At 38.4% G+C, this 15031-nt stretch overlaps 1 protein-coding gene across 1 annotated transcript in view; it reads right to left on the minus strand.

Moving 5' to 3' along the window:
• GPR158 (G protein-coupled receptor 158) overlaps nucleotides 1-15031 on the minus strand; it is a 400375-nt gene that overhangs the window by 130213 nt on the left and 255131 nt on the right. The gene's annotated exons all lie outside the window — the stretch shown is intronic.

Consider the following 15031-nt stretch of genomic DNA (forward strand, 5'->3'; position numbering starts at 1 on the left):
CCTCACTTTCAACCCAAGAAATTTGCAAACGAGATCTTGCCTGTATTTCTAAAATATGAGCCACCAGTGCATACTGAATGCCATCCCTAAACTATTTCACAAATATCTGTGGGATAGTGTTGGTGGGCAAAAAAAGCACATGCACAAGGTCTTGAAGTCTCCATATCTCCCACGATGCTAAAATATAACGCCTAAAACTCACAAACACAGCTTCGCTATGTGTACAATATAAATCACATTAAATAACAAGGGTATCTCACCTCGTGAACATGCATACATGTTATTCTTTACTCAAAATTCAAAAGAATTAGTTGATTTGATTTTCAAATAAATTTCTGAATAGTTTGCTAAGCATGAATATATCTAATAACCTTAAGATATTTTGTTAGACTTAAAATAGCATTATCTTCTCAAAGCAAAATTCTTAGAATCGAAGCAAGAAATAAAAGATCAGTAAAATCAATCTTATTTTCTACAATAAATTTTGCTTTAATGAATTCAAGTATCAATATAGAGAAAATATGTCAATTAATACTACAAACACAAAAACAAGTCATTTTAGGCATGCTGTGTTTTCATTAAATATAATACAAAATGTATACAGAAATTACACGTGGTGTAAATATCTTAACAGGAAAATAATTTGCAGTAGTAACAATTAATTTTGTAACAATAAAAAAATTCTGAAAGGCCAAACCACAATAGTGCATTATATAAAAGAACTATCAGACAACTGGATAGCCAGGGAGAAAAAATTCTAATTCCCCTTCCAAAAATCCCTGTAGGGTATTGTTAAAGATATAGAAATACTTTGTGTAACCCTCAAAAAACACTCAAGGCTTGCATTAATTTAAGAATTTGGGAATAGAGAAACAAGTTTAGCCAGTGAACAGCCTTGATTATTTGAGTGGCTTCTAGCTATTGGTCATTATGTTAGATAGCAGATGCTTTTGGTGAAAAGAAAATTTCTATCAGCAAGCATTTAAATGGGTTTTGGCTGGCAGAATTTCCAAGTGGCAAGGTACATTTGCATGGTGTGCCTAATTATGAAGCTTATTTTTTAAACTTTCCAAAAAAGACACAAAAAATGAAAATCCAAAATATTACACATGACTGTCTGTAAAATAATTTGTACAATATTGGTTGGCTGAACAAGAAGACATGAAAAGCTGCTGCAAGGTACTATGAAGAAGACAGACTTTAGAGTTAACTCCATCTCAGTTTGAATTATGAAATAACCACTTTGAGTTGGGCAACCTTGAACTTCAATGGTCTCACCCATAAAATAGGTATTTTAAACTTTACCTTATTAAATCTGACAGATTTATTAAATATGAAGTATGCAAAATGGCTGGCATTGTGTCTGGTGCTTAATAAGTAGATATGTATTCTTCAAGGTAGAGAACAGTACCAGGATGATGAATTTGGAAACTAGAAGGAATATATCGCTAACAGCCAAATTTTGTTTAATACTTGGGATCCAAGATGACCCAAGAGGAGATGAATGCCTCGAGTGGGGGAACTTCCCAGGGCTGTGGTCATGCTGTGGTTTGATGGCCTCTTCCATCCTGCAATATCTCCTAAGATTTTAGGTCCGGTAGGCTCAGTAGCAGTGTCACAACCATCACTACCACATAACAGTAGCAGGAGTACGTGCTTTTATATATTCTCAGAGCAGATAATTTGTCTCCTTTTCATTTGTAATTGTTGAACAATCTTAAGAGTTCACTGCCTTGCTCCTGGCTAAGCAGAGGAGCCCATAATTTCAGATTGTAAATTGGAACTCTGACAAGTGGTTCCATAATAAAATGTAAGTCCTGTTCAAAATGTGCACTTTTTTCTTTCAAAATATTATTTGGAAGAGCTGGCTTTGTTGCCTCACAGAATGAGCAGGAACCTAATAGGTAAGATTTTAGGACAGAGAAGAGACCCATGCTCCCCAACATATTTCCTTCACTGTCTTATTGGTGCTAGAAAATCTTTTAACTGGCACAGAGCCTTTTATTTTATGCTTGGTACCAAGGATTAATATACAATTTTGTAAGTAATACACTGACAAGTTCAAAGCAAAATATAGGAATCTTGTTTAGAGTCTCACTGGTAGGGTGAGGAAGGACAGAAAAGACACTAAGTGTGTACGGGGGTCGGGGGGGTGGTTGAAAACTGAAGATGGATGAGAGAGACAATGAGCAAAATAACAGAGACCAAGAAAAAAAGTCACCTCCTTCATAGTTATGCCTGAGATAGAAATGGTGATATGAAACTATAACCAGAGTTGTTAACTGGGAAACTTACACAAAAACTTAATTGAAAGATAATCAGTAATACACAGTATGACACTATTTATACAAAACACATAAACATAAAACAACACTATACATTTTCTCTATGCAGGCATACCTCATCTATATATCTGTCCGTCCATCCATCTACTCATCCATCCATCCATCCATCTGGGCAAACCTCAGAAATATTTTGGGTTTGGTTTCAGACCACAGCAATAAATCAAGTATCAAAATAAAGTGAATCACACAAATTTTGTGGTTTCCCAGTGCATATAAAAGTTACGTTTGCACTATAGCGTAGTCTATTAAGTATGCAATAGCATTATGTCTAAAAATAATGTACTTGCCTTAAGGAAAAAAATACTTTTTGGCTAAAAAATGCTAATAATCATCTGAGGCTTCATCAAGTTCTAATATTTTCGCTGGTGGAGGGTCTTGCCTCCATGTTGATAGCTGCTGACTGATAAGGGTGGTGGCTACTGAAGCTTCGGATGTGTGTGGCAATTTCTTCAAATAAGAAAACAATGAAGTTTTCTGTACCAGTCTACTCTTCCTTTCATGAGAGATTTCTTTGTAGCACGTGATGCTGTTTGATAGCATGTTACCTACAGTTGAAGTTCTTTCAAAATTGGAGTCAATCCTCTTAACTATAATAATGTAATATTCTAAATCCTTTGTTGTCATTTCAACAGTGTCCATAGCATCTTCACCAGGAGTGGATTCCATCTGAAAAAACTACTTGTTTGCTCATCCATAAGAATCAACTCCTCATTCGTTCAAGTTTTATCATGAGATTATGGTAACTCAGACATATGTTCAGGCTCCACTCCTAATTCTAATTCTCTTGCTATTTTCACCATATCTGCAGTCAGTTCTTTCACTGAAGTCTTGAATGCCTCAAAGTCATCCATGAGGGTTAGAATCAATGTTTTCCAAACTCTTGTTAATGTTGATATTTTGATCTCCCATGAATCATAAATGTTCTCAATGACATCTAGAATGGTGAATCCTTTCCAGAGGTTTTCAGTTTACTTTGCCCAGATCTATCAGATGAATCACTATGGCAACGATTGCCTTACAAAATGTGTTTCTTAAATAAGAAGATGTGAAAGTTTAACTCCTTAATCCATGGGCAGCAAAATGAATGCAGTGTTAGTGGGCATGAAAACAACATTAATCTCCTTGCATATCTCCATCAGAGCTCTTGGGTGACTATGTGCATTGTCAATGAGTAGTAATATTTTGAAAAGAATCTTTTATGAGAAGTCTCATCAGTGGGCTTAAAATATCCAGGAAATTATGCTATAAATAGATGTGCCATCACATCCAAGCTTTGTTGTTACATTTCTACAGCACATGCAGAGTTGGTTTAGCATGATTCTTAAGGCCCCTAGGATTTTCAGAACGGTCAATGAGCATTGGCCTTAACTTAAAGTCACTAGTTGCATTTGCCCCTAACAAAAGGGTCAATCTTTCCTTTGAAGTTTTGAAGCCAGGCATTGACTTCTCCTCTTTAGCTATGAAAGTCCTGGCCTGGCGTGGTGGCTCATGCCTGTAATCCCAGCACTTTGGGAGGCCAACGTGGGTGGATCACAAGGTCAGGAGATTGAGACCATCCTGGCTAACATGGCAAAACCCCATCTCTATTAAAAATACACACACAAAAAAAATCAGCCGGGCGTGGTGGCAGGCACCTGTAGTCCCAGCTACTCAGGAGGCTGAGGCAGGAAAATGGCGTGAACCTAGGAGGTGGAGGTTGCAATGAGCCAAGATCACATCACTGCACTCCAGCCTGGGTGACAGAGCAAGACTCTATCTAAAAAAAAAAAAAAAAAAAAAGATGGAGGGAGCCAAGATGGCCGAATAGGAACAGCTCTGGTCTACAGCTCCCAGCGTGAGTGACACAGAAGACAGTGATTTCTGCATTTCCATCTGAGGTATCGGGTTCATCTCACTAGGGAGTGCCAGACAGTGGGTGCAGGACAGTGGGTGCAGCGCACCGTGCGTGAGCCGAAGCAGGGCGAGGCATTGCCTCACTCGGGAAGCGCAAGAGGTCAGGGAGTTCCCTTTCCTAGTCAAAGAAAGGGGTGACAGACGGCACCTGGAAAATCAGGTCACTCCCACCCTAATACTGTGCTTTTCTGATGGGCTTAAAAAACGACACACCAGGAGATTATATCCCACACCGGGCTCGGAGGGTCCTACGCTCACGGAGTCTCGCTGATTGCTAGCAAAGCAGTCTGAGATCAAACTGCAAGGCGGCAGCAAGGCTGGGGGAGGGGCGCCCACCATTGCCCCGCCTTGCTTAGGTAAACAAAGCAGCCAGGAAGCTCAACTGGGTGGAGCCCACCACAGCTCAAAAAGTCCTGCCTGTCTCTGTAGGCTCCAACTCTGGTGGCAGGGCACAGACAAACAAAAAGACAGCAGTAACCTCTGCAGACTTAAATGTCCCTGTCTGACAGCTTTGAAGAGAGTAGTGGTTCTCCCAACACACAGCTGGAGATCTGAGAACGGGCAGACTGCCTCCTCAAGTGGGTCCCTGACCCCTGAACCCTGAACAGCCTAGCTGGGAGGCACCCACAAGTAGGGGCAGACTGACACCTCACATGGCCGGGTACTCCTCTGAGACAAAACTTCCAGAGGAACGATCAGGCAGCAGCATTCATGGTTCACAAAAATCCACTGTTCTGCAGCCTCCGCTGCTGATACCCAGGCAAACAGGGTCTGGAATGGACCTCTAGCAAACTCCAACAGACCTGCAGCTGAGGGTCCTGTCTGTTAGAAGGAAAACTAACAAACAGAAAGGACATCCACACCAAAAACCCATCTGTACATCACCATCATCAAAGACCAAAAGTAGATAAAAACCACAAAGATGGGGAAGAAACAGAACAGAAAAACTGGAAATTCTAAAAAGCAGAGTACCTCTCCTCCTCCAAAGGAATGCAGTTCCTCACCAGCAACAGAACAAAGCTGGATGGAGAATGACTTTAATGAGTTGAGAGAAGAAGTCTTCAGACGATCAAACTACTCCAAGCTACAGGAGGAAATTCAAACCAAAGGCAAAGAAGTTAAAAACTTTGAAAAAAATTTAGACGAAAGTATAACTAGAATAACCAATACAGAGAAGTGCTTAAAGGAGCTGAAAGAGCTGAAAGCCAAGGCTCGAGAACTACATGAAGAATGCAGAAGCCTCAGGAGCCGATGCAATCAACTGGAAGAAAGGGTATCAGTGATGGAAGATGAAATGAATGAAATGAAGTGAGAAGGGAAGTTCAGAGAAAGAAGAATAAAAAGAAATGAATAAAGCCTCCAAGAAACGTGGGACTATGTGAAAAGACCAAATCTACATCTGATTCATGTACCTGAAAGTGACGAGGAGAATGAAACCAAGATGGAAAACACTCTGCAGGATGTTATCCAGGAGAACTTCCCCAATCTAGCAAGGCAGGCCAACATTCAGATTCAGGAAATACAGAGAACGCCACAAAGATTCTCCTCAAGAAGAGCAACTCCAAGACACATAATTGTCAGATTCACCAAAGTTGAAATGAACGAAAAAATGTTAAGAGCAGCCAGAGACAAAGGTCGGGTTACCCACAAAGGGAAGCCCATCAGACTAACAGCTGATCTCTCAGCAGAAACTCTACAAGCCAGAAGAGAGTGGGGGCCAATATTCAACATTCTTAAAGAAAAGAATTTTCAACCCAGAATTTCATATCCAGCAAACTAAACTTCATAAGTGAAGGAGAAATAAAATACTTTACAGACAAGCAAATGCTGAGAGATTTTGTCACCACCAGGCCTGCCCTAAAAGAGCTCCTGAAGGAAGCACTAAACATGGAAAGGAACAACTGGTACCAGCCACTGCAAAATCATGCTAAATTGTAAAGATCATCGAGGCTAGGAAGAAACTGCATCAACTAACAAGCAAAATAACCAGCTAACATCATAATGACAGGATCAAATTCACACATAACAACATTAACTTTAAATGTAAATGGGCTAAATGCTCCAATTAAAAGACACAGACTGGCAAATTGGATAAAGACTCAAGACCCATCAGTGTGCTGTATTCAGGAAACCCATCTCACGTGCAGAGACACACATACGCTCAAAATAAAAGGATGGAGAAAGATATACCAAGCAAATGGAAAACAAAAAAAGGCAGGGGTTGCAATCCTAGTCTCTGATAAAACAACTTTAAACCAACAAAGATCAAAAGAGACAAAGAAGGCCATTACATCATGGTAAAGGGATCAATTCAACAAGAAGAGCTAACTATCCTAAATATATATGCACCCAATACAGGAGCACCCAGATTCATAAAGCAAGTCCTGACTGACCTACAAAGAGACTTAGACTCCCACACAATAATAATGGGAGACTTTAACACCCCACTGTCAACATTAGACAGATCAACAAGACAGAAAGTTAAAAGGATATCCAGGAATTGAACTCAGCTCTGCACCAAGCGGACCTAATAGACATCTACAGAACTCTCCACCCCAAATCAACAGAATATACATTTTTTTCAGCACCACACCACACCTATTCCAAAATTGACCACATAGTTGGAAGTAAGGCTCTCCTCAGCAAATGTAAAAGAACAGAAATTATAACAAACTGTCTCTGAGACCACAGTGCAATCAAACTAGAACTCAGGATTAAGAAACTCGCTCAAAACCGCTCAACTACATGGAAACTGAACAACCTGCTCCTGAATGACTACTGGGTACATAATGAAATGAAGGCAGAAATAAAGATGTTCTTTGAAACCAACGAGAACAAAGACATGACATACCAGAATCTCTGGGACACATTCAAAGCAGTGTGTAGAGGGAAATTTATAGCACTAAATGCCCACAAGAGAAAGCAGGAAAGATCTAAAACAGACACCCTAACATCACAATTAAAAGAATTAGAAAAGCAAGAGCAAACACATTCAAAAGCTAGCAGAAGGCAAGAAATAACTAAGATCAGAGCAGAACTGAAGGAAATAGAGACACAAAAAACCCTTCAAAAAATCAACGAATCGAGGAGCCGGTTTTTTGAAAAGATCAACAAAATTGATAGACTGCTAGCAAGACTAATAAAGAAGGAAAAGAGAAGAATCAAATAGACGCAATAAAAAATGATCCCACAGAAATACAAACTACCATTAGAGAATACTACAAACACCTCTATGCAAATAAACTAGAAAATCTAGAAGAAATGGATAAATTCCTCGACACATACATCCTCCCAAGACTAAACCAGGAAGAAGTTGAACCTCTGAATAGACCAATAACAGGCTCTGAAATTGTGGCAATAATCAATACCTTACCACCAAAAAGAGTCCAGGACCAGATGGATTCACAGCTGAATTCTACCAGAGGTAAAAGGAGGAACTGGTACCATTCCTTCGGAAACTATTCCAATCAATAGAAAAAGAGGGAATCCTCCCTAACTCATTTTATGAGGCCAGCATCATCCTGATACCAAAGCCTGGCAGAGACACAACAAAAAAAGAGAATTTTAGACCAATATCCCTGATGAACATCGATGCAAAAATCCTCAATAAAATACAGGCAAACCGAATCCAGCAGCACATCAAAAAACTTATCCACCATGATCAAGTGGGCTTCATCCCTGGGATGCAAGGCTGGTTCAACATACACAAATCAATAAATGTAATACAGCATATAAACAGAACCAAAGACAAAAACCACATGATTATCTCAATAGATGCAGAAAAGGCCTTTGACAAAATTCAACAACCCTTCATGCTAAAAACTCTCAATGAATTAGGTACTGATGGGACATATCTGAAAATAATAAGAGCTATCTATGACAAACCCACAGCCAATATCATACTGAATGGGCAAAAACTGGAAGCATTCCCTTTGAAAACTGGCACAAGACAGGGATGCCCTCTCTCACCACTCCTATTCAACATAGTGCTGGAAGTTCTGGCCAGAGCAGTCAGGCAGGAGAAGGAACTAAAGGGTATTCAATTAGGAAAAGAGGAAGTCAAATTGTCCCTGTTTGCAGATGACATGATTGTATATCTAGAAAACCCCATTGTCTCAGCCCAAAATATCCTTAAGCTGATAAGAAACTTCAGCAAAGTCTCAGGATACAAAATCAATGTACAAAAATCACAAGCATTCTTGTACACCAATAACAGACAAACAGAGAGCCAAATCATGAGTGAACTCCCATTCACAATTGCTTCAAATAGAATAAAATACCTAGGAATCCAACTTACAAGGGATGTGAAGGACCTCTTCAAGGAGAGCTACAAACCACTGCTCAATGAAATAAAAGAGGATACAAACAAATGGAAGAACATTCCATGCTCATGGGTTGGAAGAATCAATATCATGAAAATGGCCATACTGCCCAAGGTAATTTATAGATTCAATGCCATCCCCATCCAGCTACCAATGACTTTCTTCACAGAATTGGAAAAAACTACTTTAAAGTCCATATGGAACCAAAAAAGAGCCCGCATCGCCAAGTCAATCCTAAGCCAAAAGAACAAAGCTGGAGGCATCACGCTACCTGACTTCAAACTATACGACAAGGCTACAGTAACCAAAACAGCATGGTACTGGTACCAAAACAGAGATATAGATCAATGGAACATAACAGAGCCCTCAAAAATAATGCCGCATATCTACAACTATCTGATCTTTGACAAACCTGACAAAAACAAGCAATGGGGAAAGGATTCCTTTTTTAAGAAATGGTGCTGGGAAAACTGGCTAGCCATATGGAGAAAGCTGAAACTGGATCCCTTCCTTACACCTTATACAAAAATTAATTCAAGATCGATTAAAGACTTACATGCTAGACCTAAAACCATAAAAACCCTAGAAGAAAACCTAGGCATTACCATTCAGGACATAGGAATGGGCAAGGACTTCATGTCTAAAACACCAAAAGCTATGGCAACAAAAGCCAAAATTGACAAATGGGATCTAATTAAACTAAAGAGCTTCTGCACAGCAAAAGAAACCACCATCAGAGTGAACAGGCAACATACAGAATGGGAGAAAATTTTTGCAACCTACTCATCTGACAAAGGGCTAATTTCCAGAATCTACAATGAACTCAAACAAATTTACAAGAAAAAACAACCCCATCAAAAAGTGGGCAAAGGACATGAACAGACACTTCTCAAAAGAAGACATTTATGCAGCCAAAAAACACATGAAAAAATGCTCATCATCACTGGCCATCAGAGAAATGCAAATCAAAACCACAATGAGATACCATCTCACACCAGTTAGAATGGCCATCATTAAAAAGTCAGGAAAAAACAGGTGCTGGAGAGGATGTGGAGAAATAGGAACACTTTTACACTGTTGGTGGGACTGTAAACTAGTTCCACCACTGTGGAAGTCAGTGTGGCGATTCCTCAGGGATCTAGAACTAGAAATACCATTTGACCTAGCCATCCCATTACTGGGTATATACTCAAAGGACTATAAATCATGCTACTATAAGGACACATGCACCCATATGTTTATTGCAGCACTATTCACAATAGCAAAGACTTGGAACCAACCCAAATGTCCAACAACGATAGACCAGATTAAGAAAATGTGGCACATATAATATACACCATGGAATACTATGCAGCCATAAAAAGTGATGAGTTCATGTCCTTTGTAGGGACATGGATGAAACTGTAAATCATCATTCTCAGCAAACTATCGCAAGGACAAAAAACCAAACACCACATGTTCTCACTCATAGGTGGGAACTGAACAATGAGAACACATGGACACAGGAAGGGGAACATCACACTCCGGGGACTGTTGTGGGGAGAGGGGAGGGATAGCATTAGGAGATATACCTAATGCTAAATGACAAGTTAATGGTTGCAGCACACTAACAAGGCACATGTATGCATATGTAACAAACCTGCACATTGTGTACATGTACCCTAAAACTTAAAGTATAATAATAAAATTTAAAAAAAATAAAAAAAGAAAGTCCTAAAAGGCATCTTCTTCCAGTAGAGGGCTATTTCATCAATACTGAAAATCTGTTGTTTTGTGTAGCTACCTTCACTGATGATCTTAGCTAGATCTTCTGGGTGACATGCTGCAGCTTCTCCATCAGCACTTGCTGCTTCACTTTACACTTTTATGTTATAGAGATGGCTGCTTTCCTTGTACCTCACGAACCAACGTCTGCTAGCTTCTAACTTTTCTTCTGTACTTTTCTCAACTCTCTCAGCCTTCACAGAATTGAAGAGAGTTAAGCCCTTGCTTTGGATTAGGTTTTGGCTTAAGGCAGTGTTGTGACTGGTTTAATCTTCTGTCTAGAGTACTCAAACTTTCTCCGTATCAGCAATAAGGCTGTTTTGCTTTCTCATCATACGTGTGTTCACTGGAGTAGCATTTTTAATTCCCATCAATTTTTCCTTTGCATTTACAAATTGGCTATTTGATGCAAGAGGCCTAGTTTTCGGCCTATCTCAGCCTCCACTATGTCTTTCTTACTAAGCTTAATCACTTGTAGCTTTTGATTTAAAGTGAGTGATATGTGACTCTTCCTTTGACTTGAACACTAAAGGCCATTGTAGGATTATTAATTGACCTAATTTCAACATTGTTATGTCTCAGGGAATAAGGAGAGCTGAGGAGAGGGAGAAAGATGGAGGAATTGCTAGTTGGTGGAGCAGTCAGAACACATTCAACATCGATCACTTAAGTTCACCATCTTATGTGGGTGCAGTTCATGGCATTCCAAAACAATTATAATAGTAACATCAAAGATCAATAATCACATGTCACCACGACAGATATAATACTAAAAGCATTTGTTGAAATATTGCAAGAATTACCAAAATGTGACACAGAGATACAAAGTGAGCACATGCTATTGGAAAAATGGCTATGATAGATTTTCTCAATGTAGAGTTGCCACAAACCTTTAATACGTAAGGCACACGGTATCCGTCACGCACAATAGAGCAAAGTGCAATAAAACAAGGTATGTCTGTATACATATACACACCAAATAGATGTCTGGAGGATACATACTAAGTTAATAACAATGTTTGTTTGTTTTTTCCAGAGAAAAGTGTAGATTTGGGGATAGATCAACTTACTTGGAAATATGTTAATATCTTGGAAGGAGAGGTAGTCATTTATTGCTATGTAATATACTTTAATAAATAAATTTAAAAAACCTTTGTGTCAACTCAACTATTAGAAAATCTATGATTTTAGACTGGGCATGGTGGCTCAAGCCTGTAATCCCAGCACTTTGGGAGGCCGAGGTGGGTGGATCAATTGAGGTCAGGAGTTCAGGACCAGCCTCGCCAATATGGTGAAACCCGGTCTCTACTAAAAATACAAAAATTTGCCAGGCAGCTGGCAGTTCCAGCTATTTGAGAGGCTGAGGCAGGAGAATCACTTGAACTTGGGAGGCAGAGGTTGCAGTGAGCCCAGATCGAACTACTATACTCCAGCCTTGGCAACAGAGCAAGACTCCATCTCAAAAGAGGAGGGAAAAAACAAATCTGATTTGGTATTATAATATGCAAAATATTACGCAATAAGTGTAAACAAGGCTCTTCCTTTAACTAATATTCTGTAATGAGTTTTTATTTGGCACCAGCTGATACATATAATCATCAAAGACTATCTTATAATTTTTGCAGGTGAATATAAAGCTGGGAGAGTTATCATTGAGCCTAACTCTCTGGTTTGGAACCCATAAACCCTAATCAATATACCTCCCAAGTTTACAATAGAGGTGAGTATATTTTACCTTACTCCATTTCCATCCCAACTTCCCCACTTTGTAAACTTTCAGAACTAGAGGTTTATAACAGCCAGATATCGAACCCATGGACAAAAAAAGTCAAATTATACCAATTTCTATCAAATTATATCAAAGTCAATTTCTAAATTCCATGTTTGGATGCCAAGTATAGAAGCATAAGATGAAGCACAGTTGTAACTGCCATAGAAGATTTGCCTGGGATATAAGCACCCAGAGGAAGCTAAATCATTGGATGTAATAAGAAGAGAAGAATGCTCAAGCCTGCATTTTTAGAAGTAATTAAAATGGCTTATTATTATTTTCCTGATTCTATGGGGACTAAGTACTTCATTATATTTTTTAAACATTTTTAGCCTCTGGGGAAATTAATGTATATCTTGCTAAAACAGGGCAGCTATTTTTTTGGTCACTGCTGATTTCTTCAATTACACCATTTAGACCTTCTGTTACAAAAGAAACCTCTGAACATGAATATATTTTTATATAGTTGGACCCAGCATCTATGAGGAAAACATAAGAGAGCAATAGAAGTATATTTTGAAAGAGATGAACTAGCATAAGTTTGAATGACAAACCAAGACTGTACAAATCTATATCCTTTTAAAAAAGATATACCAATGCAAGTAGGATAACAAACTAATGAGCAGTACTTTTTCTTTTAAAGTTATGCTATTTCAGTGAGAAATTCATGGACAGAGGGACTTCATATGGAACCTTACAAACACCAGATAAAATAATTAAACAACATGGATTGGAAAAAAAGATGTAAAAGGTGATCCTAAAGAGAATCTTAACACTGAGAGGTATGAGGACCCTATATTTCAATAATTTTATTAACAATTACATAAATGAAGAATAGACTGCATCCAGTTTGAAAGACTGCATGCAGTTAGCTTATGTTAAGAAGATCTGTGATAAAATACTTAAAAACCAATCAAATTTTGAAAAACTTGTCAAGGCACAATTATATAAAATGTGGTCAGTTAAAATCAATTTTAGGTTTTTGGGAGAATTTTCAGCAATAAAAAAGCTGTTTTTATAAAAATGAAGAGAGAGTGTCACGGCAGAGACTCCCAAAGTAAAATGTATGTAATTCAGAGAATTACAAATTGATGGATTAAACCACATAGATTTGATCGCTAGATGGTCTGGAACTTTGGTATTAACCATTTATTAGCTGTGAGATCTTGGGCAAGTTGTTTAACCTTTGAGCTTAGTTTCTTCATTTATAAGATGGGTGTAATAATGCCCAGGTGTATATTGTTGCAAAGATTGGCAATAATGCTGCCTGGCACAGAGCAGGGGCTCAGTCAACGGTAGTTCTTAATGAATCTTTCAAGTACAGGTAAAGGAAATGAAGTCAGCAGAGAAGCGAAGCTCACTCAGCTGATCAGTGCCGGGACAGTCCTGTCTTCCATAGCTGCTGGTTCCCAAATCAGTGAGATTTCCTCTGTGCATCCAATCTGACCCTCAGTGATTTTCTTACCCCAAGTAACAAGAACAGAATATTTAATAATATAACAACAAAAACATGTAACACTACCAAACTACTTAAAAATAAATTACAAGTAAGGGTTTGGTACAGGTGTTATAAAAAATTTACTAGTCAATTTTAAATTCTTGACAGTCTTAACTAAAACACTAAAAGAAATTGTCATATTGCCTTAAGTAGGTATTCTTTCTAACTTCTAAGACTTCATAAGAAAGCCCATTTTTTCATACAGCATAATTTATAGATGAACAGTTTAATAAGACCTTTTTGAAGAGTAAGTTTATCAAAAAATAAAGTTCACATTGATTTATACATAATTTTATGTTCTTTAAAACAGTACGACACACTAAATAAAAAAATTAATGATTTTATATACATGTGAAATTAAGATAACAAGTCATTCATTATTAATTATGATTTACCATATATTGCTGGGCAGAAACTTTACATGGTTATGGTGATTTGTTGTTGTTGTTGTTTTGTTTTCAAAATTTACATGAGATGCTTGTCAATTCATTTTGCTTTGTTTCAAAATAATGTGCACACTCAAATCTGTTCCCCTCCAGTCTCATCTGATTTTATATCTCAAAATTGCTGACTCACTGCAGTTGCAGAGACACAGAGTAACTTAGATGCACGAGAGGGAATGTTTTGGATACCCTTCACTCAGCTTATCCCTCATGCTCATGACCAAAAGCAACTTAGCACCCAAACACTTGTTATCAGCCTTCTCCCCATCTTTCAGACCCCTTTTCTGGCTAAGAAGCCTTTAAAATACATTCCTAAGATATGGATGGCTATGTCCTTACTTGGCCTCATTTTTCCGATGGCTTCACTGTAAAAATATGCAAAATTAGCTGCTATTTCTCTGTAATCTATTTGTGACCTTCAAATTCCTTTTTCTTCCAATACTACTGCATAGAGTAACTCATATTTCACTTAAGTAAATTCTCTAAATAAAAAAAAAGCATACAGAAGTCATACAGTCAAAAATATTACATAAAGAGATCTTGCCTTGAGGGGTTACTGTACATTCTTAAATAAAGTAGCATAAAATTACAGAAACACACAATGGCATTTGCTTAGACTTCTACTATTCATTAAAAGCTATTAACAGGCCAGACGCAGTGGCTCACATCTGTAATCCCAGCACTTTGGGAGGCCAAGGCCGGTGGATCACTTGAGGTCAGGAGTTTCAGACCAGCCTGGCCAACATGGTGAAACCCCGTCTCTACTACAAATACAAAAAAAAAAAAAAAGAAAAAAAAAAAAGTCGGGCATGGTAGCGGGCACCTGTAATCCCAGCTACAAGGGAGGCTGAGGCAGGAGAATTGCTTGAACCTGGGAGGCAGAGGTTGCAGTGAGCTGAGGTCGCGCCACTGCACTCCAGCCTAGGTGACAGGGCGAGACTCCAACACACACACACACACACAAAGCTATTAACATTATTTTTCAAACAAAAATT

This window comes from Hylobates moloch, unplaced genomic scaffold, assembly GCF_009828535.3.
Source record: "Hylobates moloch isolate HMO894 unplaced genomic scaffold, HMol_V3 SCAFFOLD_3, whole genome shotgun sequence".
NCBI lineage: Eukaryota > Metazoa > Chordata > Mammalia > Primates > Hylobatidae > Hylobates > Hylobates moloch.